This window comes from Cetorhinus maximus, chromosome 18 (assembly GCF_964194155.1).
Source record: "Cetorhinus maximus chromosome 18, sCetMax3.hap1.1, whole genome shotgun sequence".
NCBI classification, from domain to species: domain Eukaryota; kingdom Metazoa; phylum Chordata; class Chondrichthyes; order Lamniformes; family Cetorhinidae; genus Cetorhinus; species Cetorhinus maximus.
This window is the reverse complement of record NC_135896.1, coordinates 43,260,390-43,266,977: the sequence shown is the minus strand read 5'-3', so window position 1 is coordinate 43,266,977 and position 6,588 is coordinate 43,260,390. Positions and strand designations below refer to the sequence as shown.

Genomic DNA, 6,588 nt, shown 5'->3' with positions numbered 1-6,588 from the left:
TAATGCATTTTGGAAGGTCTAATACAGGCAGGAATTATACAGTAAATGGCAGAACCCTTAAGTGCATTGACGGGCAGAGGGATCTGGGTGTACAGGTCCACAGGCCACTGAAAGTGGCAACACAGGTGGATAAGGTAGTCAGGAAGGCATATGGCATGCTTGCCTTCATTGGCAGGGGTATTGAGCATAAAAGCTGGGAAATCATGCTGCAGCTGTATAGAACCTTGGTTAGGCCACACTTGGAATATTGCATGCAATTCTGGTCGCCACATTACCAGAAGGATATGGAGGCGTTGGAGAGGGTGCAGAGGAGGTTTACCAGGATGCTGCCTGGTCTGGAGGTTATTAGCTATGAGGAGAGGATGGAGAAACTCGGATTGTTCTCACTAGAGCGACGGAGATTGAGGGGCGACTTGATAGAAGTTTACAAAATTATGAGTGGCATGGACAGAGTAGATAGTCAGAAGCTTTTTCCCAGGGTGGAAAAGTCAATTACTAGGGGTCATAGATTTAAGGTGAGAGGAGAAACTATAAAGATGTGTGGGGCAAGTTTTTTACGCAGAGGGTAGTGAGTGTCTGGAATTTGCTGCCAGAGGAGGTGGTGGAAGCAGGTACGATAGTGGTGTTTAAGAGGCAGCTTGACAAATACATGAATAGGATGAGAATAAAGGAATATGGACCCCGGAAGTGCAAAATGTTTTAGTTGACGGGCAATATGATCGGCACAGGCTTGGAGGGCCGAAGGGCCTGTTCCTGTGCTGTACTTTTCTTTGTTCAATGACTGGTACAGTGCTCACATAGCTTAAATTACTTGTTGCTATTACATTACAAACAATTTGTTTATGATGCTGGATGTTTTCACCATAATATGCTCTGAGATTTGTAGTTAAGTTTTAATGTATTAAATTGAAAAATATCATGGACATTTCAAAATGGAAAGTGTTCCATTTTCTATATTGCTGAAATGAGAGACCAGTTTTTCATCTTGCACTCATCAGGACAAATGCAAGAATGCCAAATTTCAAACGATCACAGCAATTTATACTGTAGGAGAAAAGTGTGCTGATTCATTCTTGCATTTATCTTGATCAGAGCAAACTGAAAAGTTTCAACAATGTGTTTTAATTTCCATTTTAGGCATTTAGAAAGATGCAAAGCACTTCTAGGTGTGGTTTAACACAGCAGAGTAAAGCTCTACTCTTGTAAAGCTCTGTTCTAACAATGTGCCTTTTTCTGAACATTAAAAGCCATCCCATATTGTAACACTTTTCCATGTCCCAAATTAACTATCCTTAGGCCTGTCTGAGTGACATGGTTTCTCTACATGTTGGCACTGTTCCTTTTGATTAGGTAGATATTGCTGCAGAGGAGACAAGAATGCAATCGGGGATGATCTCATCTGAGATTTAAGCTCCTGGTAAGGTTGATGGAGTGACCAAGTATATGGATGGGGAATGTCCTTATGAAGGATAAGATTGATTAAAGATAGGAGTGTGGTGAAATTGAAAGGCAGTGGGCAAGTGACATTGTAGTGGACGGTGAAATACATGGTGTTTAAATTGAGTATTTGTTAAAGCTAAATATTGAACACACATTCAAGCTTTATATGAATTCTTAACCATTTGTTGCTAAAATGAGACCTTTAAAATTTTGACAGTTCGAGTTTCTTAATTATGTAAATTTCAAAATCCTGAGTAAATCTATCAAGTTTTTTCTTTGCTGTAATGTCCCAATAAACTGATCCATTTCAGTGGGATATTAGTTAAAAAGCAACTTGTAATTAATTAACAATTATGTGGACCAGCGGCCTGGAGGTCCAAATCTTGAGTTCAGCAGTAAATTCACATCTGCAAATTTTCAACTTTGCAGGGATATGTATAAACAGATCAAATATTGCACAATAGATGTTGACTTTTTGTTCTGGTTGTGGGGTTCGGTGACATTGGGCAGTCAGGAGTTGACTCTGTTGGGCACCCACTCAAGTTATGGTAATAGGAACTTGGGGATGGGAAATGTATTTTGGACATTTCAGTTGTAGCACTCTTGGCCTTGGAATCAAATTGTGGGTTTGAGTTCCATCCAGGGACTTGAACACACAACCAAGGGTGGCATTTTAGTGCAGTAATGAGAAAATGCTGCGCTTTCCGAGATGCCGTCTTTCAGATAAGATATTAAAGCAAGACCCCCTCTGGTGGATGTAAATGATCCCATGGCATTATTCAGAAAGAAGGAAGTTCTTCTAGTTTCCTCGTTAGCATTTAATCCCTCAAGCAACATCTTTAATATGGATTATCAGGCCATTTTATTGTTGTTTGTTGGATTTGCTGAACACATTTGCTGTTTATATTTGCCTACATAAAGTGACTACATTTTACAAATACTTCAATGTCTGGGAAGCACTTTGAGGAGATCCATAATGAAGGGCACTATGTAAATAAGTTCGTTCTTTTTCTGATCCTTAAAAAGATAGTGGACAATATTTAGACAGAACACTTCCCTCCAGATTAAATTGAAGTAAATGATTGGATTCTGTTGTGAAGGAATTGTATGGGCCAGCAAGCCTTTTTATTGTCCCATTGTTTGTTCATGATGAACTTCAACAAAAAAAACTGAACATTCAGGGATTGTTTACAGTAAAAACTCCCCATCTCCTGACCTTGGTTTGAAGCAAGAGACGCTCATTGAGCTGGTATAAATAGTCTGCTGCAAATCTAGTTTAAACCATATAAATGCAGGCAAGTTAACACCTCCTGTATTAGGAACTGGTTTGGACTAACCCATAGTAGAAACTTGAAGGTTGAGACAATTGGAGTCATCCTTATCCAACATGAATAAGAATATTGTTGGGCTAGAATAGAAACGCACATGATTGTCACTAGACAAGTAATATTTGCCCTCAGTCAACTTTTAGAATTGAAACAAAAGGCAATATCTAAAAATAAAACCTGGAATCCATATTTTGTTCACAGAAGACTCCAAAAATCTGTAAATTATTCCTAAAATCAGTAGTTACGGGTAGATCATCTCTTGTTAATAAGATTATTAGAATCTAGAATGTTGGTAAGGTAGGAATCAGAATACAGATCTAATTAACTGGTAATTTAATTAAGTTTTGTCAATGCATAAGTAGTTGTTTCATGTCCTGGGTATGGTGGAGGGCTGTTTAATACCAAGGTGATTGCTAAGGGCCTTCTGTGAACAGCTTCCACTTTATTTTTTTAAAGGCTGCTTGAATGTGAAATGAAGTGAGGGGTGGAGGGGGAGAGAAATGGATAATGCACAAAGAAAGTGAGGGTGAAATTCAAGCTTGGGGTGCATAACTACAGTTAATTCCAATGGGCATCTGATCCAATCCAGTCTATTTTCTGTCATGTAGATTATCTTAAAAGTCCTCCCCCATTCCCCCTTAACTGATTTTCATTGGCTTAATTTAACTTGTGTATTTTAGACACCTGGCTAAAATCATTTTAATTCTGTAGCAATTACTATGGCAATGCCAAACTGCCTTTGAACCATCCTGTATTTTAAGTGTCAAGTACATCTGACATTCTCTTACTCTCCCTATACCACCCCAACCAAATTGAAATCCAGACTCGATACAAATAGAATTTGTAATACTGTTTTTTCCCTGTAATTTCAGGTGTTTTGGAATTTAATCTCCCATTCTAGAATCTCATCTTAAATTGCATTTTAACTATTAACTTCAAACTGCAACCAGGATCAGTGTTATTCTTAGTTAAACTCTTATTAACATTATCAGAGTATCAAAGCTTCCTAACATGGGAGTAATCTGACCATTTAAGTAAACCAGTTATCTCCAAGAACCTGCCAATTTTGCTTTTGAAACTTAAGGTACACATAATGCTGCTTTAGCACCTTCACGCAAATCAGCTGCTTTCAAACTCTGATTCTAAGTCACAGGCAATTCTCTAAGTTCATTTTGGTGTTGTCCCTAATCATTGTCTCACCTGTATCTCAATCCACTCAACCCTACTCTTAGATGGTAGTTTTAAAGTGGTTTAAATTTTAGACTGTTCCTCCTTTCTTCGCCCCACCCACTCTTTTGTATAATAGACTGTATTTTACATTTGAAAATTGTACAAAAATGCACTGATCTACTGTAAACCTATTTTGAGATTTATGTTGCTTTAATTCTGTTTATCCGTGAGAGCTGTTAATTTGCTTATGTTGCTATCACTCATTAGTAACTTAAGCTAACACTCCAGAGAAGCATGCAGGTGTTGCATTTCTTCCAGACAAAATATTAAACCATGTTGTTCAGGTGAATTTTAAAGATTCCATGATCTTTAAAGTAAGAGGGTTGGGGGGGTTTTGGCTAATATTCCAAAAAGAAGTCACTTCTCTTGGTGCTTGTGAGCTCTTGGTGTTATGTCTGTCTGTGTAACAGGGTATTTCAATGTACATCAGTATACTCAATATTTCAACACGCATTGAATTTGTGATTCAGTTTAACGACTGTTAAGCTGTATAGGCTTTTCCTATAGATGGCAGCACTTCAATCTGGCAATAAATAACGCCAAACAACAGCAAAACAAACTCCTGAAATTTTAAGTTGCAATACTCCTACCTTTGACTAGCCAAAATAATCTAGTTAATGTAATAATGTAATGTAGAACCTCCTTGAGGCTCTACATTGAGCAAAACATTGAAATAAAAAGAAAAATGCTGCCTTACATTACATCATTTTTGATTTTTTTTAAAGCCACATGGACTTGCACATTCATTAACCAATACTACCAAAAGCCTACAATTGAAACTAAGATAGTACTTGAATCGGTGGTTAAAAAATCTGAAGAATTGCCTCATTCATTAAATTACTTCTCCGGTTTATTGCTTAACTGTGGGCATTCAATAAACTTAATGAATAAATTCAAGGAGCATCTTTACAGGATGTGCTTTTACAAATGACATAAAGGGACACCATCATCATGAAAGTAAAATTGTGCATTGTGATTTAGATCATTTATATCGATGGTTGTTTGGTAGTATGGAAGTTGGGTATTGGGAGGAAAAAAGATTTTTTTGTCTAAGCTTTTCGTCTTCTGTAGGCTTTTGATAGTATCGATAGCATTGGTTAATGAATGTACAAGTACATGTTTTAAAAATCAAAAATAGTGTAATGTAATGTAGCATTTTTTTTTACTTCAATGTTTTTTGCTCAATGTAGAGCCTCAAGGAGTATTAGTACGTAATATTAACCAGGTTATTTTGAGGACAATTTGGAAGAATGCCAAATGTAAAGGGAACAACAATTTATACTCTGAGAATAGAGCGCTGATTGGTTGGCAAGTGGACTCTGCCGTATATCCCAAAGAATGGCAGATCATATCAAACAGCATATCCCTCCTGCTGTTCGCGGTGGGCAATGTACACACCGTACCCAACCAGCCGAGCTTGCACAACTCAAAACATGGTGCCCAACATTAGATGTGATTCTGCAATTGGACAACATTTGCTAAATAGTTCTGTGTGCTAAGAATTACGCTGGCAGCTAATTTAAGATTCAGTTGGGTTTGCAGTATGGCACATTTGCGTGTACTGGAAGCTACACATATTAATACACAGGGCCCTGTTTTTTTTGCAGACCGAAAGATCATGTATACACATTGTGCTCGTTTCAGCAAATCAAAATAACTGACGGCCATTTGCTGGTTCATTCCTCAGGGCAATGCCTTGACCAATTAAGAGTCAAGCTGCCTGGTTTAAATTTCAAACAATGCTTGGCAGTTAACAGCCAGTCACCATCAACCGGTGCATTCTCCATGGCAATGCCTCTACCAATCAGCGTACTCTTCTTATACAGTATAAATTGTTGTTCCCTTTACATTTGGAATTCTTGCAAATTGTCTTGTTGAGTGCAAGATGAAAACCTTTGATTAAAAAGCCTTTTTTTAAAATAATAATCACTATATTACATGGTTCTGAAAAACATGCTGAATGTTGTTTTGTGAATCTAGTGCTTCTAAGTGTTAAGTTTTTTTATTACTGGGATTTAGGGCTTTTTTCAGTCAAAACAGTATTTGGAATGTCTAATCCTGTTGTAACAATTTATTTTCTATCTGAAAATTATGATGGTGAATGATCTGGGGAACTTACCTAATGACCAGTCTAGGACTGTTCAAGCACGCATCAGCAATTAAGTGGTGGCGTATTAGACCTTTTCAATTACACTGTTATAGTCTGTGTTCAAATAAAATTTCAGGAATACAAACACATGTCATACCGGAGTACTTTGCATCAAAATGGTTTATTTTACGGTAAATCAAGGGGAATATCACTGGACTTCATAAACCATACACCATTTTCTTGTTTAAACTGGCGTACTTATGGCATTTGTCCAATTGCATGAGCTTTAGACAGAATAACTTCTATTGAGCTGGGCAGTTAAGTATGCAGCAATATCAAAATGTGCACTGTTTTATAGAAACATTCCAGTGTAATGCACAATAATCAAAAACTCAGAACAGGCTATTCTGACTCTTTTTGTCTTTTTTTAGCTGTTCCTTTTTAAGAGTTGTAATGTATCTAATTGTGGCATTGCAAGCACCAACAGCTTGTATTATAAAG

The 6,588-nt window shown here is 37.2% G+C and overlaps 1 protein-coding gene across 1 annotated transcript in view; it reads right to left on the bottom strand.

The window, feature by feature from the left end:
- dmac2l (distal membrane arm assembly component 2 like) overlaps positions 1–6,588 on the bottom strand; it is a 391,974-nt gene that overhangs the window by 212,850 nt on the left and 172,536 nt on the right. The window lies entirely within an intron of this gene.